Source organism: Pongo pygmaeus, chromosome 13, assembly GCF_028885625.2.
Source record: "Pongo pygmaeus isolate AG05252 chromosome 13, NHGRI_mPonPyg2-v2.0_pri, whole genome shotgun sequence".
Classification (NCBI taxonomy): domain Eukaryota; kingdom Metazoa; phylum Chordata; class Mammalia; order Primates; family Hominidae; genus Pongo; species Pongo pygmaeus.
The window spans coordinates 79661656-79688210 of record NC_072386.2 but is presented as its reverse complement, the minus strand read 5'-3'; the positions used below and the strand labels follow the sequence as shown (position 1 = coordinate 79688210).

At 45.0% G+C, this 26555-nt stretch overlaps 1 long non-coding RNA gene across 1 annotated transcript in view; it reads right to left on the bottom strand.

The window, feature by feature from the left end:
• LOC129044380 (uncharacterized) overlaps positions 1 to 26555 on the bottom strand; it is an 88264-nt gene that overhangs the window by 8289 nt on the left and 53420 nt on the right. The window contains exons 2-5 of the long non-coding RNA XR_008504660.1: positions 23033 to 23239; positions 21267 to 21948; positions 18252 to 19237; positions 15003 to 15129 (exon numbers count right to left, since the gene is read on the bottom strand). This is a non-coding gene — a long non-coding RNA (uncharacterized LOC129044380). The remainder of the gene's footprint in view (positions 1 to 15002; positions 15130 to 18251; positions 19238 to 21266; positions 21949 to 23032; positions 23240 to 26555) is intronic.

The following is a 26555-nucleotide window of genomic DNA, read 5'->3' as shown; positions in this document are numbered from 1 at the left end:
CTGAGTCTCCCAGGGATTACAACTGTCCTGTCTGACCAACGAAGGCTTGTCCCAGACTGAAAGGGCAAGTTGCTTTGATCACCCACTGGGACACACTGTCCACAAAGTAATTTCTTTCTTATTCATCCAACCTGTTACATGGACCTAAAAATAAATTGGGGATTCTCTCTTTTGATCTGGATACAGCTTTCTTTAAAAAATTAGAAAAAGGGACAAATTTCATCCCATTAACGAAACATGCTAATACAACTGGTAATATATTTCTCATGTCCACAAGTTTTAATCGTGGACAATTTAACAAATTTTACACCTTTGGAGTTGGACTTGATGGTATATTGAATATCAAAGGGACTTAGTTGCCTCACAGCATTCACATGCTCATATGTATTTGTTCTCTACATTAATGGAAAAAACAAATTCTGTCAAATATTTAAAGAGGTTTATTCTGAACCAATATGAATAAACATGGCCCAGGGAATAGTCTCTAGAGGTCCCAAGAAAGTGTCCCAAGCAGTTGGGTTATAGTTTGGTTTTATACATTTTAGGCAGACAGAAGTTACAGGCATCGATACATGCAAGGTTTACATTGGCTCAGCCTGTAAAGTTGTGGAGAGGGTCAGGGCAGAGTGGGGGTGCTTACAGGTCATAGTTGGGTTCAAAGATTTTCTGATTTGCAATTGATTGAAAGAGTTCAGCTTTGTCTAAGAACTTGAACTCAGCAGAAAAAAAAAATGCCTGTTAAGATAAGGGGGTTTCAAGAGCCAAGGATAGAGGGTAAATGTCTCTTTTGAGACCTCAAAAGGTGTCAGACTCTTAATCTCTATTTTGATGTTAACGCTGATCAGTTCTGCCTGAACTCCAGAATACAGGGTGTATAATGAGGCATGTCTGACCCCTCTTCCCATCGGGAATTCCGTTTTATAGGTTTCTCTGGGGTCCCGTTGGCCTAGAGCGAGTCCGTTCAGACAGTCGGGGGAAGGCTTAGGATTTTATGTTTGGTTTACATCTATTGCTGTCTAAAAAATTATCCCACAATTTATTGGCTGAAAGCAACAGTAAATGTTTATTATCTCACAGCCTTTGTCAATAAGGAATGCAGGTATGGCTTACCTGGGGGGCTTTTGTCAGGTTCTTACATGTGCTTGCGTCCTAAATGTCAAGTGAATGCTAAAAAAAAGAAGCCAGGCCGGGCACGGTGGCTCACGCCTGTGATCCCAGCACTTTGAGAGGCCAAGGCGGGCAGATCACCTGAGGTCAGGAGTCCCAAACCATCCTGACCAACATGGAGAAACCCCATCTCTACTAAAAATACAAAATTAACCAGGCATGGTGGCCCATGCCTGTAATCTCAGCTACTCCAGAGGCTAAGGAAGGAAAATCGCTTGAACCCGGGAGGCGGAGGTTGCGGTGAGCTGAGATTGCACCATTGCACTCCAGCCTGGGCAACAAGAGCGAAACTCCATTTCAAAAAAAGAAAAAAGAAGCCAAACACGAAAACACACTGGGATAGTATGACTTATAATAAGCAATACATATATTTGGTTTTCAACCACCTCTGTTGCCTGACATATGGCTCCTAAAACACTTGGAACCTCCCAACTGATAAGTGCCTTTTGTATGCTAAGGAGATGACTGGTGACTGGAGGCTTCTGGACAGCCTCAGGTTAGGGGCTGGTTTCCAGGGGGAACCAACCTTGTGATTAGAGCATCTGGACTTTCAGCCCCATCCCCAACCTCCAGGGAGGGGAGAGGGGTTGAAGGTTGAGTTGATCACAAATGGCCAATGATTGAATCAATCATGCCTATGCAATGAAGTCTCTATAAAGGACAGGTTTTGGAGTGCTTCTGTATAGATGAATCCATGAAGGTTCCTGAAGGATGGTGCAATCACCCAAAAAGATTCTTCTTGCACACAGCCCAGAAAAGTCAATGCACTGAAAACAGCAGGCGTTGCAGCAAAGAAAGAGTTTAATAATCACAGGGCCAGGCAAGTGAGGAGGACAGAAGATAATTCTCAAATCTGTCTCCCTAAGAATTCAGAGGCTAGGGTTTTTAAGGGCACTTTGGTAGACAAGGGTCTAGAGAATGGGAAATGCTGATTGGTTGCATTGAGGATGAAATCATAGGGCTGTCAGAACTGTCTTTGTGCAGCTGAGTTCCTGGGATAAGGTCACAGGTCCAGGTGGCATCATTTGGTCTGCCAAAATGCTGTCTGAAAAATATCTCAAAGACCAGTTCTTTAGGTTTCACAATTGTGATGTAATCTATAGGAGCAGTTGGGGAAGTTACAAATCTTGTAACCTCAAGTTACTTGACTCCAGGACAGTAGGCACTACAGAAAAGCACACTACAGGATGACAGGATATTGTTTAACTATGTCTATTCTTTAGCAAAGTTCAAGCCCCTATTGTAAGTCTAATCCTTTTTTTGGAATGCAGCTTCAATCTCTGAATAAGGTGGGGTAGGAATCAGTTTTCCTTGACTCAAAATTTAACTATAAACTAAATCCTTCTCATAGTTATCTTGGCCTCTGGGCTAGAAAAAGCAAAAAACAAAAACAAAACAAAACAATTTAGCCTGTGAGGTTAGAAGCAAGATGGAATTAGTCACATTCAATTTCTCACATTACTTATAATTCTGCAAAGACAGTTTCAGTGGCACACTCAGAGAGGACATGGAAGCTATGCACCCCTTCCTATATACCTCATCCTGTTGTGATGGTTAAATATTGAGTGTCAACTTGATTGGATTGAGGGATACAAAGTATTGACCCTGAGTGTGTCTGTGAGGGCATTGCCAAAGGAGGTCAACATTTGAGTTAGTGGGCTGGGAAAGGCAGACCCACCCTTAATCTGAGTGGGCACCATCTAATCAGCTGCCAGAGAAGCTTGAATGTAAGTAGGCAGAACAATGTGAAAAGAGAGACTGGCCTAGCCTCCCAGCCTACATCTTCCTCCCATGCTGGATGCTTCCTGCCCTCAAACATTGGACTCCAAGTTTCTCAGTTTTGGAACTCAGACTGGCTCTCCTTGCTCCTCAGCTTGCAGGTGGCCTATATTTAATAAACTCCCATATATTATATATTCCATTAGTTCTGTCCCTCTAGAGAACCCTAACTAATATACCTGTGCATCTCTTTATCTAGCCATTCATATATATTCTTTGTAATATTCTTTATAATAAATGAGTAAATTCTTTATAATAAATGAGTAAACACAAGTTAGTGTTTCTGTGACTCATCCTCACCAATTAATCAAACCCGAAGAGAGGGTCATGGGAACTCCAATTTAAAGCCAATCAACCAGACGTATAGGTGACAACCTACTACCTGTGATTGGTGTCTGAAAGAGGGGCAGTCTTGTGGGTCAGAGCCATCAGATCTGTGGGATCTGACGCTATCTCCAGGCAGTTCATATCAGAATTGAATTATAGGATGCCCAGCTGTGTCTGCAGGAGAATTGCTTGCTCTGTGAGGAAAAACCTACCATACCTCTGGCCTTAGAAGAGTTCTGTGTTGTGTTGAATGTATGAGAATAGGAAAAACACTTTGGTTTATTTTTTCCTATCTCAAATGCATACAGACTGTATGATTCCAATCATATTAAGTTTTCAGAAAAGACAAATCTGCCTTGCCTGATAAGGAAGGTAGGGAGAGAGAATGACTGCAATGAGTAGGGAGTTTCTTTAGGGCATGATGAAAATATTCTAAAATTAGATAGTGGTGATAGTTGTGCAACTCTGTAAATGTACTGGAAATTGTAAAATTATGCATTTGAAATCAGTGAATTTAGTGATAAGTAAATTATATCTCAGTAAACTTGTTTAAGAGAGAAAAAGAGAATTGAGTTAGTCAGGCTGCAGTTATCTGAAAGCTTGACTGGAAGTGAACAATCTGCTTCCAAGATGAAACACTGTCATAGCTAACCAGTTGATGCTGGCTGTTGGCAAGAGGCCTCAACTCCTCACCACGAGAACCTCTGCACAGGGCAGCTTGAGTGTCCTCACAACATGGCAGTGGCTTTGCCAAGAGCAAGTGACCCAGGAGAGAGACCAGGCTGGAAACTGTAATGCCTTTTATAATTGCCACAGTCTGTTACATACACAGTCCAGGCATGCTGCAGTGTGGGAGAACACTTCACAAGGGAGTGAATACCAGGAAGTTGTAATGATCTGGTGCCATCTTGGAGACTGGCTGCAATGCCATGGAACTGACAGGTTTTATCTTCAATATTAACAGGCATCATTTGGGCCATTCTCGTTTACTTACAGAGGTTACTGAAATTGCTACTCATAAATATGGACTAGCATAGTATCTCTGTGTTATCAGTTGTTTTGTTTTGTTTTGTTCTGTTTTGTTTTAGGAGAGACAAGATCTTACTATGTTGCCCAGGCCAGTCTTGAACTCCTGGGCTCAAGCAATCCTCCCACTTCAGCCTCCTAAAACACTGGGATTATAGGTGTCAGCTAACATGTCCAGTCATGTATTGGGTCTTAATTGGTAAAATATATAACATATAAATCTGTGTGTGTGTGTGTGTGTGTGTGAGAGAGAGAGAGAGAAATACTGAATTCCCATGATCCATTTGTTTGTTTGAAAGTCCAATATCCATATTTTTAATATTTCTTCTATTTAGGGGTATCATACAGTTTTTAGTTTTCTTACCATATAATACATGTTGGACATGCATGTCTAAGATTTTAAGCTGCTTTCCTCTCCAGTTGGTGACAATAGAAGCCCTGAATCCCTATTGTGACATTTTGCAAACTAAGCCTGACATAAGGTAGGTAAAAAGTCAATCAATCATATTTGTGGGTCTTCTGGACTTTCTGACTTCTGTTCCATTGGTATGTCTGCCCCTTTTCCAATGTTACACTGTCTTAATTATTAGGGCTAAATAATATCTTAAAATTGAGTAGTGTGATTCCTCCATCTTTATTTGTTTTCAAAATAGTTTTAGCTATTCTGGTTCCTTTGTTTTTCCATATACATTTTAGAAGAAGCTTGTTTATATCTACAAACAATCCTATCAGCATTTTGATTGGAATTACAATTCAATCTCTAGATCAGTTTGGGAACAATTAACATTTTTTCATGCTGAGTCTTCCAGTCTCAGTGAGACTTCTCAGAGTGAGAAGTCAAGTCTTTCTCCCCCATGGGGTGGTCTTCTTGTGCTGGTGCCTTAATTATTGCTTGTCCATCTGTTCCCTTCTCCATACCAGATTCCTGATATCTTTGTCTGGCATTCCGGTCCTGGCATCTCTCATCTTCTTGCTTGGAATTTCTCACTGACTTGCTGTCTTGGCTCTGTTTTATGAGAGGCTTGCACTGTTCCATCTTTCAAACCAGAAATTCTAGTTTCAATAAAGGTGATTCTCTTTTTTATTTATCTGCCAATGTCTTGGAAATCAGCACTCATGCGTTTGTTCTCATCATGTCCTTTTGTGGTGTAATCTCATCTCTTTACAGGGCCTCTCGCTCTTCTTACTGAAGCTCTCAGCCCATGAGCTCTGCCTCAAGAGAAGCCATGTGTCTTCATCACTCACTCTGACCATCCTCCCTCAGTCCTGAATCCCCCTAAAGCCAGGACAATTCCCTTTGCCCTCTCAAAGTAGTCCTGTGCCTATAGAGGAGACTCTTGGGAGACCCAGCTCACTCAGGTGGGTGAATGAAGGCACCATGCCTCCTTCATGGCATCTTCCTGCTGTTGCAGGAGGCAGACAGGGCTAGGCAGCGACTGAGAGTAGACAGGCCTTTGCAGATGCAAGGACAGTCCTCCCAGCAGCACACTTCAGCTCACACCTAAGTCCTTTTGCCAAAGTTCAGGACCACCCTATTCAAATGTCCCCCTGAAGGACCTCAGGGGTGCCACCTTCCTCTAAGTGGATGACCTGCATCTACCAGGTCTCCTCTCACAGCAATGGACAGTGACATTTGGGGCCAGCTTTGCAGAGAGGCAAGATTTCTCCTCTTCAATGTATCAGTATTTGGAGGGATTTGATCAATTTAGCCCTTGACAGCACAAGCCCACGAGCCTCACTTTGACACCTTTCCCCAGAATACTACAGCTTGGGAGCAAACGGCCTGCACAGCCCCCAGCTCCAGAAACCATGCATGAACTACTGTGAAGTGTAATTCTCTCTCCTTTGCATTAAGCTCCTGCAGGGCTCTGATTACACAGGAAAAGAAAATGTTGCTGAAGAAGATGGCTCTTCTGGGAAACCTGTCTCCAGCACTCTGCAGGAGGGAGAGGTCCTCCCAAGCTCACATTTAGTAAGAAGAGAAGGAGACTCTTCAAAGAGATGAGAGCGCATTTGGCTTCAGAGTGTGCCTTCGCCAAGAGAGGGTGCACTTCAGCAGGCAGTGGCATCGAGCTCTCACTCCACAGGATGACCAACGATGTTTCAGTCGCCCTTTTTCTGATGCTTCCTAAACAAATAAAGTGGAAGTAATTCTAGAGCTTAACCAGAAGAAAACTGCACATTCCCTCCTGAAGATATCGCCCTGACTATATCCATCTGCTTGTTACTCATACATAAATGTTACCCTGCCATGTGAGTGTCCTGAGACTTTGATGATGTTTAAATCAGCAGCTGCTCCAGCCTCCTACCTTCAAGCCAACTAGCAGCTCATTTCCCAAAAGAGGGCATGCTTTAAGGGCTAATGTCTCAGCCGACACTGGGCTGCTACTACAAAATGCAGAGCAGGGAGGCACGTGGGGCCAGGTGTCCACAACAAATAGAAGGTGCCCTGAGCCTCAAAAACCAGCTGTCTCCCCATGGAGGTCAGCACAGGCTTATTCATCAATTCTGCTCTTGTAAACACAGGCATCACTGGGTATAAAACACGCCATCAACTGAATGGGGGCATTTTTTCTATAGCCCCTGTTGCCAGGTTAGATGACCATCACAAGGATGATCAGCCAGGACAGAGAGGTGACCTGGTGACCTGGGTCATAGTACTCTGCAGGGCTCCCTAGCTGTCTGGCCAGTCGTTGGCAGCTCTGCAGAACATCAAGCAAGTTACAGTGTGGCACTGAAAGCTGATGGGTATCAAGAAGGTGGTGGCCACTTAGAAGCCCCACTGGGGCCTTCAAGAAGCTGATCACAAGGTGCATGTTCTTAGATGGACCTCTGGGCAGCTGCAGAGTGCAGGCTTACTACCCAGATTAGAAACCCCATGCAGGGTGAGGATTGTCATTGAGAGAGGAACTGGTGGAGGAAGTTCTGAAAAAGTCCTGGTGACCCCATCCCCTGAGCAGAATGCCCAGGTAAGCAACTTCATGCAAACACAGAAAAGGCAGCACAGCAGTGACACCAACCACACCACAGTTCCCACCTGGAGAGGAGGTGAGGTCAAAAAACACATGCCCTGCCATGCCAGCTGGCCCTGAACATGCCTTCCTCAACGCACACGGGTAGACAGGTGAATCCTGAGGTTACTGTTCCAAAACTCACCATGAGGGGCCAGTCTTGGTGGCTCAATCCTGTAATCCCAGCACTTTAGGAGGCTGAGGCAGACAGAACACTTGAGGTCAGGAGTTCGAGACCACCCTGGCCAACATGGCAAAACCCCATCTCTACTAAAAATACACAAAGTAGTCGGGCATGGTGGCAAACACCTGTAATTTTAGTTGCTCCGGAGGCTGACGAGGCATGAGAATCACTTGAGCCCAGGAGGCGAAGGTTGCAGTGAGCTGAGATCATGCCACTGCACTCCAGCCTGGATGACAGAGTGAGACTTCGTCTCAAAAACAAAACAAAACAAAACGAAACGCCAGGAGCAGTGGCTCACATCTGTAATCCCAGCACTTTGGGAGGCCGAGGCGGGCAGATCACGAGGTCAGGAGTTCGAGACCAGCCTGGCCAAATGATGAAACTCCATCTCTGCTAAAAATACAAAAATTGGCCAGGCGTGGTGGCACGTGCCTGTAGTCCCAGCTACTCGGCAGGCTGAGGCAGGAGAATCGCTTGAGATTCCATCTCAAAAGAAAAAAAGAGAGAGAAGAAAGGAAAAACAGTCCTGGATCACAGACACCACCCCTCCCTTACTCTGGGCAGCAGTGGCCTGGTGCAGAGAGTGTCTCTAGATGCCGTGGGAGAGAGAACACAGCAATTGTGAGACATTGAACACAGTGCAATCCTGTTAGAGGAGAAAGGAAAACCCGATCAAACTCAGCTGATGCCCACCCATTGATGGAGTGTTTAAACCAGCCCTGGCCAGAGGGGAATGGTCCCAACTTAAGTGCCTGCAAACCTCGCCACTGCCACCAAAGGCTACAGTGTTCTGTGTCTCCAAGTAAATTTGAAAGGAAGTCTAGGACATAAGGACTGCAACTCTTCGGTGGTTCCTAGTGTTGAACTAGACCCAGGGACAGTGGACAGGGATTGGGGGGACGAGACATACTGAGATACCAGCTGGGGCAGCCAAGGGAGTACTAGCATCACCCAACCATTAGCCCCAGGATACACAGCTCATGGCTCCAAAAGAGACCCCTTCCTTCCACTTGAGGAGAGGAGAGGGAAAGTAGGGGGCACTTTGCCTTGCATCTTGGATACCATCCCAGCCACATCAACACAGGGCACCAGTCAGAGTTGTGAGGCCCCTGTTCCAGGCCCTAGCTCCCAGACGACATTTCTAGACACACCCTGGGCCAGAAGGGAGCCCACTGCCTTGAAGAAAAAAAAAAAGTCCTGGCAGCATTCATCACTTGCTAACTGAAGAATCCCTGGGCCCTGAATAACCAGCAATAATACTCAGGCACTACATTGAGCACCTTGGTGAGCCTCTGAGATTTGCTGGCTTCAGGTGAGACTCAGCACATTACCAACTGTGGTGGATACAGGGCAAAACTCCTGCTTGAAAAAAGCGGAAGGAAAAGTAAAGGGGACTTTGTCTTTCTTTCACCTTAGGTACCAGCACAGCCACAGGGGCGTAGAGCACCAGTTAAGCTCTTAGAGTCCTTGATTCCAGGCCTTGACTCTTAGATGGCATTTCTGGACCTGCCCTGGGCCAGAAGGGAGCCCGCTGCCCTAAAAGGTGAGTCCCAGGCCAGGCAGCATTCACCACAAGCTGACTTAAGAGCCCTTGGACCTTAAGGGAACATTGGAGATAATCTGGCAGTATTTCTTGTGGCCTGGAGTGGCAGGGGCTGTAGGGCGAGGGGCTCCCTAGCTATCTGGCCAGTCATTGGCAGCTCTGTGGAACGTTAAGCAAGCTACAGCTCCTCTGCCTTTGCAAAGGGGAGGTGATATGGTTTGTCTGTGTCCCTATTCAAATCTCATCTTGAATTGTAGCTCCCATAATTCCCACATGTCATGGGAGGGACCGGTGGGAGATCATTGAATCATGAGGGTAGGTCTTTTCCCATGCCGTGCTGGTGATAGTGAATAAGTCTCATGAGATCTGATGGTTTTATAAAAGGGCCATTCCCCTGCACATGCTCTCTTGCCTCCCACCACAAAAGACATATTTTTTTCTCCTTCGCCTTCCACCATGATTGTGAGGCCTACCCAGCCATGTGGAAGTGTGAGTCCATTAAAACTCTTTCCTTTAACAGTTACCCAGTCTCAGATATGTCTTTATTAGCAGTGTGAGAACAGACTAATACAAGAGGGAGGAGTGGGAAAGATTGCATCTGGTGGTTTGAGTGACAGATCGGCCGCAATACAACAGAACACTAGATAGACTTCTAAGGTTTTTGACTCTACTCCCTGACTCCCAGACAGCACCTCTGGACCCACTCAGAGCCTGAGGGACCTCGCTGCCCTTCAGACTTCTAAGGTTTTTGACTCTACTCCCTGACTCCCAGACAGCACCTCTGGACCCACTCAGAGCCTGAGGGACCTCGCTGCCCTGCAGGGAAGGACATAGGCCTAGCTGGCTTTGCCACCTGCTGATTTTAGAGCTACAGGGCCTTGAGCGAACATAGGCAGTAGCCAGGGGGTGGTTACAGCAGGCTTTGGGAGAGACTCAGTGCTTTCCTGGCTTCAGATCTGACCCAGCACAGTCATAGCAGTGGTGGCCACAGAGATGCTTGTGTCACTCCCTGCCCCAGCTTCAGGTGGCTCAGAACACAGAGAGAAATGGTGTTTGGAAGAAATTAGGGGAAGGATTACCTGGTAATCCAGAGAATTATCCTGGATATTGTCCAAAACCATAAAGGCAGTACCTCTACAGGTTTGGAAGAACCACAGTGCTACTGGGCTTGGAGCATCTCCCAAAACAGATACAGCTTAGATCACAATACCTGAGTCCTTTCAAGTATCTGGAAAGCCTTCCCAAGAAGGACGGCTACTAATAAACCCAGACAGTGAAGATTACAATAAATACCTAACTCTTCAATGCCCAGACATTGAAGAACTTCTGCTAGCATCAACACCATCCGGGAAAACATGTCCTCGCTAAATGAACTAAATAAAGCACCAAGGACCAATCCTGGAGAAACAGAGATATGTGATATTTCAGACAGAGAATTCAAAATAGCTATGTTGAGGGAAACCTCAAAGAAATTCAAGATAACAGAGGAGGAATTGAGAATCCTATCAGATAAATTTAACAAAGAGATTGAAACAATTAAAAAGAATCAAACAGAAATTTGGAAGCTGAAAAATGCAATTGGCATACTGAAGAACGCTTCAGAGTCCTTTAATAGCAGAACTGATCAAACAGAAGAAAGAACTAGGGAGCCTGAAGACAGGCCATTTGAAAATACACAGTCAGAGGAGACAAAACAAAAACAGAATAACAAACAATGAAGCACACCTACAGGATCCAGAAAACAGCCTGAAAAGGGAAAATCTAAGGTTATTGGCCTTGCAGAGGAGAGAGAAAGAGATAGGGATAGAAAGTTTATTCAAAGTGATAATAACTGAGAACTTCCCAAACCTAGAGAAAGATATCAATATCCAAGTACAAGAAGGCTGTAGAACAACACCAAGCAGATTTAACACCAAGCAGATTTCAAAGAAGACTACCTCAAGGCATTTAATAATCAAACTCCCAAAATTCAAGGATAAAGAAAGGACCCTAAAAGCAGCAAGAGAAAAGAAACAAATAACATACAATGGAGCTCCAATAGGCCTGGCAGCAGACTTTTCAGTGGAAAGCTTACAGGCCAGGAGAGAGTGCCATGATATTATTTAAAGTGCAGAAGGAAAAAACTTTTACCCTATAATAGTATATCCAGCAAAAAGTATCCTTCAAACATGAAGAAGAAATAAAGACATTACTAGACAAACAAAAGATGAGGGATTTCATCAACACCAGACCTGTCCTGCAAGAAATGCTACAGGGAGTACTTCAATCAGAAAGAAAAGAACATTAATGAGCAATAAATAATCACCTGAAGGCACAAAACTCACTGGTCATAATAGATACACAGAAAAACACAAAATATTATACCACTGTAACTGTGGTGCATAAACTACTCATATCCTAAGTGGAACCACTAAAAGATGAACCAACCAAAAGTAACTGCAATAGCTTTTCAAGACATAGTTAGTAAAATTGAAACAATAAAAATTTTAAAAGTGGGGGGATGGTGGAGAGGATGCAGTTAAGGTGTAGAGTTTTTAATGGTTTTGTTTTTGATTGTTTGTTTATACAAATAGTGTTAAGTTGTTATCAGGTTAAAATAATGGATTATAAGATACTATTTGCAAGCCTCATGGTAACCTCAAACCAAAAAACATACAGTGGATATCCAGAACCCATCACGAGAGCTCACCTGAATATGCCAGTCCCTGGTGGATGCTGCTGTCCCCAGTGGTGGGATCAGCAACTTATTCATCTGTCTATCCCAACAAGTGAAATAAGCATGCCAAGGTTTGAAGAACTACACAGAACCAGCCAAATGGAAAAAAAAAAAAGGAATTCTGAATAGTTGGGCCCATGTGAGGTGTCAGAGAAGCTATTATTTTTTGAGATGTAAGCCTTTCTAACCCAAACTGCCTTAAATGCTTGCTTCATGAGCTTCGAGAGTGTCACACAAGTGGGGAGCAGGTGGGGATAGGTCCAAGCTCACTATGGAGGAAGTTCTGGGTTCCAGGAAGCAATGGCTGCCCGAAGAACTGACATGCTCAGGTAGCTGGGAACAGCCCTGAATCCAGAGGGCAGGGAGCCCTGTCTGGAGCCCCCCACTTCATGCCTGGCTATGCCAGCTGCAGGGCTGAGACTCCTGCCAGTGAGATATGAGCCCCTGGGTCATGGCTGCAGCTCACGGGCAGATACTTGGTGTCTCTGGGCTGATACAGTTCCTCTCTCTGGAACTGTGGGCTCTCTGTCCCCGACTCGGAATGGCAGTTCTGACCCCTCTACCACCTCAGTCCCATGTGGAATGAGAGACAGAGAGGTGGAGTCTAGTCTCTATGACCACGTGCCCATGCATGCCTGCAGAGCCCAGGCCCCGCAGCCCTGCCCCTGGGTCACATGCATGGCCCACACGGGACAAGATCAATGTCCAGTCGGAACGGGGAGCTTGGGTGCTTATGCTGGACCGGCATGGCCATTTCCTGCTCCTTTTCAGCAGTGACCATAAACCTCCTCCTCCAACATTCAGAAACAGCCTGCATCCGGCTGAACCACACTCAGGCTTCCTTTCCCCCTGGAAAAGCCCACTCTACCCAGATGCTACTGATATTTCCCTCCTGGTATCCCAAAGGATGCCACACACCCCTCACCTCCTATGCCAGTACTCCACCAGCACAGACCTTTGAGTCGTAAGAACAGGGCTGGCAAGGGGCAGATAATTGTGTGGACTGGGGTTGCCATTAGAGGAACTTGGTGAACAAGTGAATCAATGAACAAGCACTTTGAGATTGCAGTGTTTATGCATTTGAGTGGAAATGGGCCAAATGCCCCTCTTTTTAAACGGCGATAGCAGTTTTCCAGGAGCACAGCTTATACCTGTGAGTCCTAAAGGCTGCTCCATAAGACACCAACTGGCCCTGGAGAGGTGAGAAGGGCAGTATATTCATCAGCTGGGGCTGCGCAGCTGTGGTACCACAGACTGTGTGGCTTCAACAACAGAAATGTAACATTTCACAGTCCTGGAGGCTGGAAGTCTGAGATCAAGTTGTCGTCAGGGTTGGTCTCTCCTGAGGTCTCTCCTTGCCTTGTAGATGGAATCTTCTCCCTATGTCCGCACATGGCCTTTTTTCTGTGCCTGTGTCCTCATCTCCTCTTCTTAGGAGACCAGTCAGATTGAGCTAGGGCCACCCTATGACCTCATTTCACTTTAATCACCTCTTTCAAGGCCCTATCTCCAAACACAGTCACATTCTGAGGTACTGGGAGTTGGTGGTCTACCATATGAATTTTAGGGGGGACACAGTTCAGTACATCACAGACAGTTCCCTCCCTCTGCTCTCACCCCTTGACCTCTCTTCCAATTTGCATTCACCTGCTTTGGCTTCCTCTGAGATGTTCTCAATACTCCTTCCTTTTATAGGCGTCATTCCAGGCACTTGATCATTTTCCGTTCATGAACTCTTCGTCTCTGTTCTATGTTTTAGGATCTTTTAAGGGTCCTATTATCCTTTGCTAACCACCGAAGAGTGAAGTCTGCAACCTGGAGAGCCTTCCCCTGCCTTGGGCTGCTCTGTGAGCTGAGCTCTGTGGTGCTGGGGTCTGCCTATACTGCTTTGGAGATGGATTACTCCAGTGTTTCCCACATGATTCCAGGCTGTGGACCCTTCAACACAGCAGAAAACCTCTCCCCCGCTGGTGCCCTTTTCCCCCACAAATCCAAGCCAATCTTGAGGAATGTCGCTGGGATGACCAACTTAAGCCAGATACTTACAACAGTATTGTCAACATCAGTGCTGGCACTGCCCAGACACAGACTCTCAGCCCAAACCCATGGACTAAAACCACCTTCAGACTGAAACCCCTGATTTGTATCAGTGCCAGGATTCAGCCTGGATTTCAACACATCTGGGGCCATCAGGCACCAGAGCACAATGCTACCCCCATAGCGAACAGCAACTACTGACCAGGGCCTTAACACAGAGCCTGCCATTGGCTGCTTTCACTGAGGTGTAGCAAGTCATTTTTGGAGGAGTCAAAGAACATTTGTTGGAGATTGCTAGTCATTTAGAGACTGTATAGCCTAGTGGTCCCAAAGCACACATTCTGGACTTTACCTAAGTTTGAATCCTGACTCTTCTAGTTCCTAGCTGCGTGACCTAGGGTACAGTACGTGACCTCTCTGGGCCTCCAATTACTCTTCTATAAAGTAGAAACAATAATACAGTTGGCCCTCCATATCTACAGGTTCTGCATCCATGAATTCAACCAACCTCAGAAGATATTTGGGGGAAAAAAATAAATGATTGAGTCTGCACTGAACATGTACAGACTTTTTTTTTGCCACTGTATGTAATGTATGTAAACAATACAGTATAACAAATATTGCATTTACACTGTATTAGATGTCATAAGTAATCTAGAGATGATTTAACATATACAGGAGGCTATGCATAGGTCATATGCAAATATCACACCACTTTATATGAGATTTGAGCATCTGTAGATTTTGGTATCTGCAGTGGGTACCGGAACCAGTCTCCCATGGATACTGAGAGATGACTGTACTTACCTTCTAAGGGAATTGGATTAAATGAGATTATCTATAGACAGCACTTAGACAGCACTTACTGTACCTGAGGGTACAGTAAGCATTCTATCAGTGTTTCTTTGAATTATTATGGTGCTTGCATCATTATTTCATACACACTGTGGGGAGTTTCTCATCTGCCTCTCAAACTGTGTTCCACCTTATCTGTTCTGGTGGGTAGAAGGCAAAGCACCTGGCCCTGTTACAGTTATAGCTGAACCATGACCAATGAGTCTGAGCATTCGATGGCATGAAGATCGGAGATCCTCTCCTGTGAATCTCAAGTAACCCTCCTTGCCCCTCCCCAACTCTCCCACTGCAGGATTTTCCCAGGACAGAATCTCAGACATAAGCTGGCTCTACAGGCACTCACAGATGCACCCTTACCTTGACCTGCAGGCCTGAAGCCGACCCAGCCCACAGGCAGCCTTCTGGGCTGATGTGTCAAGAAGCTCCAGATGCCTCCCCGACCTTCGCAAATGTGAAACAAGATGAAGGTGTTGGCAGGGCTGGTCTGCAGAAATAGTATTTTGTTATTACTGAAAAGTTAGTGTGTGAAATAGAATGTTCTGTTCCTCTCTAGCCATAGTGTCCCATTGATTAGGGGTCCCCGGTCCCTGGACCATGAACCACTATCGGCCCATGGTTTGTTGGGGACTGGGCCACACAGCAAGAGGTGAGTGGTGGGTGAGTGAGCATTACAGCCTGAGCTCCGCCTCCTGTCAGATCAGTGGCGGCATTAGATTTTCATAGGAGCACAAACCCTATTGTGAACTGAGCATGAGCGGGATCTAGGTTGCGCACTCCTTATGAGAATCATCTAACTAATGCCTGATGATCTCAGGTGGAACAGTTTCATCCCCAAAACCATTTCCCCTACCCCCATCCGTGGAAAAACTGTTTTCCACAAAACTGGTCCCTGGTGCCAAAAAGGTTGGGGACCGCTGCTGTGGCACTGCCATTTCTCAAGCTACCTAGAAGCTAGTTTGAACAGTGTGTATATTTAAGTAAATTTCATTTGGGACACTTTATTACAGAAGCTTATTATCTCTTTTTAAAGGAATCTTTCTTTTCAGGATCTTAAGGCACCTTATATCCATTGAAAAGGCCTCCTGTACCATGACAGCTTCTTCAAAGGACACCCTAGATAATAGGACAGGAATCCCAGGGAGATGAAATACCCTGAGATCCACAGACTTCCCTGAGATGGGGAGTCCTGTTTCCTCCTCTACCAAGCTGCTAACCAGTAGCCAAGTCAGATTAAGCTGTATTTCCTCCCAACCCCCCCACCCCCAATCTGCAGTGGAGGAGGTTTTAAGCAGGCAGTGGTTAAATACTGGAAGGAGAAATTAGAAGAAATGAAAACACTTTCCCGACTTGGATGAGAAAGTGGTGGAGTGACAGGGTGGGCGAGACCCCAGCAGGCTGTCCGGGGCCAGGCCCATCCGGGAGTCCGGTGTGTTTCAGTGTCTGCCCAGGCCTCCTGTCTGGGAAGCTTTACCTGCCATGTTCAGAAAATGAAGAACATAAACCACAGGACCCTATTTTATGGGTAGAAATAATGTCAATGAGGGCAAATGGAGGAGAGTGAGGCATCAGCCACACCCGTCCAGGAAGGATGCCTGGGACACAGGTGGTTCTGCCAAAGAGCCAGGAGGACGGAAGGAAATCTCAAAATTCATATGAGAAGCCAGACAGTAGGAAAGCCGAAAAAGCACGATCTAATAATTTAGAAAATGAGAGAGGAGGAGGGATGTTAAAGATGTTCTCTGCTCCTTCGTAACATCTCAGCTCCTCTCTTCCTGTGTAGAAGTAAACGCTCATTGCAAAAGGCAATGATTTGCTCAGAAAAAATTCATTTAAAATGTCTTGCAATTATTGACACTGTCATCAAATCTTGGCAGTAGCAGCTTATTATTACCTCCTATGTATGTTTGCCAGGAGAAGAGTCTCATTGCTTAGGAGGGAGAAATAAAACAAAAGTCCAAGGGTATTGTGCTTGAAATACATGCCTAGCGATATGGAGTTGATTGGCCCAGAAAAAAAAAGGAAGCCTATGTGTATATTATTATTCACCTCGGTAGCCCGAATCCTCTATTTCTCTCTCTGTCTCTCATACAGTTGAGCTCAGCTGGGCAGCCATCCAAGTGATTCATATTAAATTCTAGCTATATTCAGCACAAAAGTCATCTAGCATCAGAGGATCAAAGTTACATCAACTAACAAGCACTGGGGGATTGATAAGCTGCTAAAATTAGGTCATTGCATAGCAGCAGCCTTTGATGGATGAAGTGAAATTTAGCCGCGGGTTTGCTATTTAAAGATCTGTTACAGCACCCTTTCCTGTAGCCACAATGAACACACAACAAAGTATCATGCGTCTGATTAAATGTTTAATCATCGCTATTGAGCTTGCCGACTGTGGCAAAGATTCAGTTTCCTTAAGAGTGCATTCAGCTCTCGGGCCGAGCCAGTACATGCATTTTAATTCCCACATCCAGAGCCTTACAACAGGGCCCATTTCTCCCTCCTCAGGATGAATTCTGTAAAGTTAGTTTAATCGTTTTTAAAAGCATTTGGTCACACAGTTCCACCTCCAAGTCCCTGCCAGTTCAGTGTTTCAAAACTCTTCGTCAGCGTCTCTCACACACACACACACACACACACACACACACACACACACACACACACACACACACACACAGACGGCTCCAGACTGCCCAGTGGATGCAGCAACTGGTCTGGTGAGCGCATTTCTGTTTCTTGCTCATTCCCTCAATTTCAGAATCACACACCTGTCCAAAATGGCTCACGTCTCTCTCTTCTTTGGGACTGTTTTTGTTTCCAGATGGGTTAAGGTAGGGATTTGACTTCATTCGGTTTAGGTTTTGGCTGTGGCTGAGGCCCCAGGCATGTGGCAGTCACCAGTTCTGATTTCATAACTCCCATGGTGAGGCCAGGAGCCACACAGGAAGCCGGAAGGAGCCTCAGGTCAGTGTGTCCTGTCCCAGCAGCATGGGGTGGGGGACTGTGTGCCCCCAGGTGTCCTATCCACCCCTCAGCTCCAAAGGGCCTGTGGACATGCATCAGGTCCCCTGAGGCCATCTACAAACACCAGATGGACTGTTGAGCCTCCCAGGCTCTGAACCTAAGAACCCGCAATTGGAAGGAAAAGGCAGCAGAAGATGAGAAAAACAGTCAGGGAGGAAAGAAAACACTTTAACCCAAACAAAGTTTAAAATAAAATAAAGAGTGGTGAACACTCAGCTGGGAGAGCAGAGGAGGCCTCTGTGGGCAAAGGGAAATGTTGCTGAGAGGCAGCTAAGCCTGAGCCTGGGAGACTGGAGGGAGGCAGCTCCAGGGTGAGCACCTGGTGTGCACAAGGTTCTGGAAGGGGAGGGCAAGGGGTATCACCCTCCCCAGAGCCCCAGGGAAGCCTGATTCATCAGTACACCCAGGAAGGGGCTGCCTCCAGTGCTAGCCCCCTGCCCAGTTGTCCCAGGTGAACCCTAGGCTTGGAAACAATCCAGGGACACTGGCAGACTGAGAGCCACCTGAGAGGGTCACCCCGTCCCCCTCCTGCCTGTAGGGGCACACAGGTTTCCCACTAACCCTCGGTCCCAGTTGACCAATTACCAGATAAGAAGACTGGATCCTCCTATCCTTACAGACACAAGGACGCAGGTGGGAATGGCTTTTCATATGCAAATTCCATGCCATTTGCTTCCTATTCCAGCCAAACAGTTGTGCAGAAGATAAAACGAATCAGGGAGTGCTCCCGGCTCTCAGGAGCACTGTAGGGAGTGGAGACAGGAAGGGAGCCATGACAGGGAAGGTGACAATATTAGCCCTGTGCTCTAGATGCAGTTCTGCAGGCGCTCACTGAAGAGACTGCTGGAGAAGACAGGAGGATGTGCTCACGGTTTCCTGTGATGTGGTGAGGGCAGGTGGAGCTTCAGCACCCAGAGGCTGGAGGGAGATCCTTAGGTGGCCCAGATGACGCAGGAGCCTGGGCTTTCACTCAGATTCAGACCAGAGAGACAACGTAGGAAACTTGATTTTAAACCTGGGAGTGGCTGAGTGCCTTGTTCTTGGCTATGTTTCAGCATGATCTTACACATAGCTACCCAGCATATCTGTCTGTCTTCGTTTATGTTCCTTCAGAAGCCAACCCTAAAATAACATCCAAGGGCAGGCAGCAAATTTGGGAAGTTATCTCTGGGAGCACTGTAGGGAGTGGAGACAGGAAGAGAGACAGGACAGGGAAGGTGACAATAAAACAGCTGCCCCACGGACAACTAGAGCCTAATCCCTCTTGGGAACTCCAGGTCCCGGTCCCATGAGGGGAGGTAGCTGGAGTGTGTGAGCCACTCCCATAGCCACTGGTGGAACACTGCTGGGTGCAGTTAGGGTATTACTTCTTTGGCATTCCAACCTGCTGAATCTTCAGGAAAATCAGGCTCTAATGGCCAGAAAAAGATGCTGGAGGGTGGCAGTTTACAGGCATGCACTTTCACAGTAGTAGGGTGGGGCTAGGAGCTGAAGAGCATGTACTCAGCACTTGCTACAACATCCAAGATTTTATTTTCAAGAGATGCTTTCTGAAAGCTTAGAGTTGAGCCCTATGTCATGGGAGATAGGAACAAAAAAACCTGATTAGAGTCACAAGTTGTTTTCGAGGTTAATTCAAAGGGTCACGTCTATTCATGTTCAAAATCCCAGCCATGTGTATCTTTACACACAGTAGATGCTCAGATCATCCACCTAGGTGATGAGATGTATCCTGGGCATGTGGGCACTTCAACCAGAGGCCTATCCTTGAGGCCAGTAAGTTACTGCACTGTACAGTACACCAGTATGATGCTGTCATTATTAATCACCTTCATCTATGTCATTTAAATTGTATCAGGATGGTGTTGTAGGTCATGTTGGCTGATTTTATTTTCTAAGGACAATGATGTTGGTATGAGCCATCCCACAAGCTCTCTGTATTGTGTGATGCTAACCTTCTCTCAAGAGGTGGGATCTATGTTCCCTCCTGTTATGAGCTGAATTGTGTTCCCCCAAAATTCATATGTTGAAGCCCTAACCCCCAGTATCTCAGAATGTGACTGCCTTTGGAGACAGGGTCTCTAAAGAGATAAGTAAGGCTAAATATGGTCCTTAAGGTAGGCCCTAACCCAATATGACAGTAATGACAGTGTCCTTATTACAAGAGGAGATTAGAACACAGACATAGAGGGATGACCACATGAAGACAGAGGGAGAAGACAGCATCTACAAGCCAAGGAGACAGGCCTCAGGAGAAACCAACCCTGTTGACACCTTTATCTCAGACTTCTACTTTCAAAACTGTAAGAAAATTAATTTCTGTTGTTTAAGCCATCCAGTCTGTAGTACTTTGTCATGGCAGCCGTAGCAGACTACTGTACCTCTCCCCTGAGCCTGGGCAGAACTTTATAACTATCTTAACTAACAGAATGCAGTGGGGATGATACTGTATAACTTCCAAAGCTAAATGGGGAGTTGTGGAAAAGCCATAGAGTTTACACCTGGCTGTCTCTCATGGATGCTTGCTGGAACCCCAGCTAGCTGACATGGAGTGACAGCATGGGGAAGAACTGAGGCCCCCAAGCCAACAGCCAGCTCCAATCACCAGACACATAACATGAGTAAGGCTGCAGGGTATGCCAGCCCCCAGCCTCAGTGTCTTTCAGTTGAATTCCCATCTGAATTCCCAACCCACTGAATTCATGCACATAAAAAACAGTTGTTGCCTGCCACCATATTTTTGGGTAATTTATCATGGGGTCATGGTAACCGGAGTAGTCTTAGACAGGAAATAGTGCACACTTCAATTTTCCAATGAGAAAACTGAGACGAAGAGAAACTCAATGATCTTCCAAGGCCAAACAACTAGAAAGTGGCAAAGTGAAAGGGATTTTGCTAGAATGAATAATTATGAAATGCAAATTACAAGGAAGGTAACACACTAAGCCACTGGGGGCACAAAGATGGCCTTGGGGAAAGCCCCCTTGCCTATGCAACTATGATGCCCACATGCCATGAGCCTTTTCTCCTAAGAACTATGTAAGTAGATCTGTTGGATAAGTTCCAGGAAGTGACATATTTCTTTTAAATTTTTTTTAGATAGTGTCTCATCTTCCCCCAAAGGCATGGCAATAATTTATACTCCACTCATAGCCTCTGTGAATGCCTGCTTCAGTAGAGAGTTGACAATATTATGGGTTGTAGGTGTCTTTCCTTTCCGATAATTGGAAAAGCTTTTCATTCTTTCAGAAGTTTGTTTGTTTGTTTGTTTGTCTGTTTTGCGATGGAGTCTCTCTCTGTCGCCCAGGTTGGAGTGCAGTGGTGCAATCTCGGCTCACTGTAACCTCTGCCTCCCAGGTTCAAGCGATTCCCCTGCCTCAGCCTCCCAGGTAGCTGGGATTACAGGCATGTGCCACCACACCTGGATAATTTTTGTGTTTTTGGTAGAGATAGGGTTTCACCATGTTGGCCAGGCTGGTCATGAACCCCTGACCTCAAGTGATCCACCCGCCTCGGCCTCCCAAAGGGCTGGGATTACAGGTGTGAGCACAGATAGAAGGGGCCCTGGGATTGGAGGTGGGGAGGGAGGTTTATACTCACTGTAAACTCCATCCTACAGTTAGAACTGTTCATTTCCATGTTCAAGAATTTCTTCTCACACACAGAAAACCTAGTTAATATAAAAGTTCTTATAAAAACAAAAGTTTGAGCATCCCTGCTGTACACCCTTAGGCTTTTGCACAAAAATGGGTTCAGGCTTCTTTCATCCAGATCTTGAACTAAGCAACCCATAAAAACACAGAGCTGTGCTCTGTGTCACCAGCTGCATTAGAAACTTCAGTCCAACAAGCAAAGATAAATGGGAACAGTTTAGGTCTTTAATGCAGTCTAGGGATGACAGACAATGTTCCCATTCAGTACACCTAGAAAGAATACCTGAAAGAAATGTGACCTTACAGGTCCCTGACTGCTCAGCACCCCTTCCCTAAAACCGCTCTCCTCCTCCCTCCCCTCCAGCACCCTTCCCAGCCTGTCCAGGAAGAGCAACTTGCAACCTAGCTGCACCAGCTTGTGCAGATCACATCCGCTTCTCTTGTCACCTGTCCTGGATTCTGGACAACAGAGGCGGGCCAAGAAGCAAGTGAAAATCCTGCCTCTTCTTGCAGTGGGGATCTCAGTAGACTGCAAACACTGACAAGTTATCTTTCACATGTGCCACAATTTCCTTCCAGCTTTTTGTGCTGTTCCTTCTACAGCAAGATTTGCTTTGCTGAATGCTCTCCTGGGGAAAATAATTTAATTGTTTCAATTGTGCCAATTATGTACTTAAGGGTCAATGTTTGTTTCCTATAACGTAGCAGCTTAACTAATTAAAAAGATTAACCTTGGGTAGAAAAGAGCCTGTATTTACGCAAATTACATGAAGCAATGACTTGCACACAGGGACAAGAGTGTCCTGCCCTGCAAAGGCTTACTGAGGCTGCCTGGAGTCCAGGGTACCCTAACTGCACATTACGACCCTCGGGGGCATCTAGAACCCAAGATGACCACAGCAGAGCCTTGGGAGGTGGGGCAGGATGCCAGAACTTTCCACAGCTCCCCGGAGGACCCCAGCAAGTGGTGGGGGCCGAGACTAGAATATATGGCCTTTGGTTGGTGATCAGAGCCTTTTTTCTTCCCAAAGGGAATTTTCTATAGGGGAATTTAGGCCAAATCAAACCCTCACATCCCTTTCACTCACAGATGCTAACAAATAGTAACAAATCAGAGGAAAAAGGAATCTTATTTGGGAAGAGTCCTCAAAAAGTATGCTTTTTTTTCTCCCTCACTGAAGTGATCCGCAACTTTAACTACTTCTGGACTTAGCTTGGGAGCATGAAGAAATCAGCAGGCCTGGGACTCCGCCCCAGAGGCCCTCAATTAAAGAGTTTAAGTGAGGCCCGGGCCTTCTTAAGTGATCTCCTCTGCAGAACCACAGCTTCCGCACCTTCACGCTGACCCAGGGATGAAGGCATGCCTGGAGGCCGAGCTGATTCTAATGGCTCCACTGCCCCTTGGACTATTAGGATGGTCAAAGTGGCTACATATCACCCGGTATGATCTGACCTGATGGTAGGAACCATGCGTAGCCTGGTTTCATCTCAGGCAGGGTCATGGACTCACTCAGCATATTACAGTTGCTGTTCTCAATCCACCAGCTGCCCTCTCTGGTTAGCCAATTTGGGGTCTCCTGCCTTAGGTGGCTGGGCTCTGCCTCATTATTTCCCCCCATCTCCTCCCTCATGGATGTCAATTCCAGAGACTCTGTGGTTTTTGGTGCCCTATCACCACCGTGTGCATTTTAGGGTCTGGGGATAACTTGTCACCTGATTTGGTTGTCCATTATTGGCCATGGGTTTTTGGTGTTGCTCTCTAGGTGCTCAGTTTTTCAGTGTGTGTGTTGAAGGAGCATCCTGGGCAGAGCAGATCCCGACTTGGAGAGAAACCTTCTCGGTTTCTCGGAGGAGTCTCCTCTGTGAGTCTTCCAGAGCCCGCCCTGAACCACATGACTGGGAGCTCATCAGGCACCTCTCCTGGAAAAAAAAATGCTAAGTCATTAAGCAAAAGGTCAAGTTGTTTTCAGAAAATGTTTTTTAAAAAGAGAAGGAAAAGTGTGATATGGCTTATAAACATTTGTTTCAAAAAATCTTATTTCTAAATGAAATTTAATGCCACTTGGAACTTTATGCAGAATAACTCGGTCTTCAATAAATCTGAATAAATGTACATATGTTAAGTATATATGTGTCTCTGGCTTTCTGTAACTCAAATTCAGGGTTTAAGGTTTGCATTTTTTGAGAATGTTGCAAACATACCTCAGAAATATTTCAGGTTTGGTTCTAGATAACCGCAATAAAGCAAATATCAGAATATGGCTAGTTACACTAATATTTTGGTTTTCCAATGCATACAAACATTATGTTTACAGTGTGCTATAGTCTATTAAGCATGCAATAGCATTATGTCTAAAAAAAGTACATACCTTAATTTAAAAATACTTTATTTCTAAAAAATGCTAATGATCATCTGAGCCTTCAGCGAGCCATAATCTTGTTGCTAATGGAGGGTCTTGCTTTGATGTTGATGATTGCTGAAGGCTGGGGTGGCTGGGGCAATTTCTTAAAATAAGACAACAGTGAACTTTGCCATATTGATTGACTTTTCCTTTCACAAAAGGCTTCTCTATAGAATGTGATGCTGTTTGACAGCATTATACCCACAGTAGAACTTCTTTCAAATTGGAGTCAATCCTCTCAAACTCTGCTGCTGCTTTATCAACTACATTTATGTAATATTCTAAGTCCTTTGTTGTCACTTCAACAATGTTCACAGCATCTTCACCAGGAGTAGAATCCATTTCAAGAAGCCATTTTCTTTGCTCATCCATAAGAAGCAACTCCTCATCCATTCAAGTTTGATCATGAGATTGCAGCAATTCAGTCACATCTTGAGGCTCCACTTCTAATTCTAGTTCCCTTGCTGTTTCCACCACATGTGCGGTGACTTCTTCCATTGAAGTGTTAAACCTTCCAAAGTCATTTGTGAGGGTTGGAACCAACTTCTTCCAAACTTCTGAGAATATCAATATCTTGACTGCCTTTCATGAATCGCAAATGTTCTTAATGGCATCTAAAATGGTTAATCCTTTCCAGAAGGCTTTCAATTTACTTGGCGCAGATACATCAGAGGAATCACTATCTATGACACCTGTGGCCTTACCTAATGCTTTTCTTTTTTTTTTTTTTTTTTGAGACAGGGTCTCACTCTGTTGCCCAAGCTGGAGTGCAGTGACACCATCTCGGCTCACTGCAAGCTCTGCCTCCCAGGTTCACGCCATTCTCTTGCCCCAGTCTCCCGAGTAGCTGGGACTACAGTCGCCTGCCACCACGCCCGGCTAATTTTTTGTATATTTAGTAGAGACGGGATTTCAGCATGTTGGCCAGGATGGTCTCGATCTCCTGACCTCGTGATCCGCCCGCCTCAGCCTCCCAAAGTGCTGGGATTACAGGCATGAGCCACCACACCCGGCCAGCCTAATGCATTTCTTAAACAATAAGACTTGAAAGTTGAAATTATTTCTTGATCCGTGGGCTGCAGAATGGTGGTTTTGCAAACTAGGCATTGAAGGAACATACCACAAAATAACATGGGCAAACATTATAAGAAAGAATGACGTAGCAAAAGAAACTATCAACAGAGTAAACAGGCAACATACAAAATGGAATAAAAAATAATAACAGCCAACATTGTACTGAATGGGCAAAAGCTGGAAACATTCTTATCAAGAACTGGAACAAGACAAAGATGTCCACTTTCACCACTCTTATTCAACATAGTGCTGGAACTTCTGGCCAGAGCAATCAGACAAAAGAAAGAAATAAAAGGCATCCAAATAGGAAGAGAGACAGTCAAACTACCTCTCTTTGGAGGCAATATAATTCTATACCCAGAAAACCCCATAGTCTCTGCCCAAAGGCTCCTAAATCTGATTTTAAAACTTCAGCAAAGTTTCAGGATACAAAAGCAATGACCAAAAACCAGTAGCATTTATATACGCCAATAACATCCAAGCTGAGAGCTAAATCGAGGACACAATCCCATTTACAATGGCCAGAAAAAGAATAAAATACCTATGTATTTTATTTCTGATACCTAGCCAATCAGAGAGGTGAAAGATTTCTACAATGAGAATTACAAAACACTGCTGAAATAAATCAAAGATGACACAAACAAATGGAAAAGCATTCCATGCTCATCGATAGAAACAATCAATATTGTTAAAATGGCCATACTGCCTAAAGCAATTTATCAATTCAATTCTATTCCTATCACACTACCAATGATGCTTTTTTTCACAGAATTAGGAAAAAACTATTCTAAAATTCATTTGGAACCAAAAAAGAGCCCAAATAGCCAGACTGATCCTAAGCAAAAAGAACAAAGCTGGAGGCATCACACTACTCAACTTCAAACTATACTACAAGGCTGCAGTAACTAAAGTAGCATGCTACTAGTAAAGAAACAGATACACAGACCAATGAAACAGGTTAGACAGCCCAGAAATAAAGCCCCACACTTATAACCATCTGATCTTCAACAAAGTTGATAACAACAAGCACTGGGGAAAGGACTCCTTATTCAATAAATGATGCTGGGATAACTGGTTAGTCATATGCAGAAGATTGAAACTAGAGTCCTACCTTTCACTATATACCAAAATCAACTCACGATGGATTAAAGACCTAAATGTAAAACTGAAAACTATAAAAACCCTACAAGAAAACCTATTAAATACAATTCTGATCATCAATCCTGATAATAACTTCATGATGAAGATTCTAAAAGCAATTGCAACAACAACAACAACAAAATTAACAAGTAGGACCTAATTAAACTAAAGCGTTTCTGCACAGCAAAGGAAACCACCAACAGAGAAAACAGGCAACCTACAGAATGGGGAGAAAATATTTGCAAACTATGCATCCAACAAACGTCTAATATCCAGAATCTATAAGGTACTTAAACAAATCAATAAGCAAAAAAAGTGGGCAAAGGATATGAACAGACACTTCTCAAAAGAAGAATACACATGGCTAACAAGCATATGAAAAACAATGCCCAATATCACTAATCATTAGGGAAATGCAAATCAAAACCACAATGAGATACCATCTCATAGTAGTCAGAATGGCTGTTCTTAAAAGTCAAACAATAACAGATACTGGCAAGGTTGTAGAAAAAAGGGAATACGTACACTGTTGGTGGGAATGTAAATTAGTTCAGCCACTGTGGAAAGCAGTGTGGAGATTTCTCAAATAACTTAGAATTATCATTCAACCCAGCAATCCT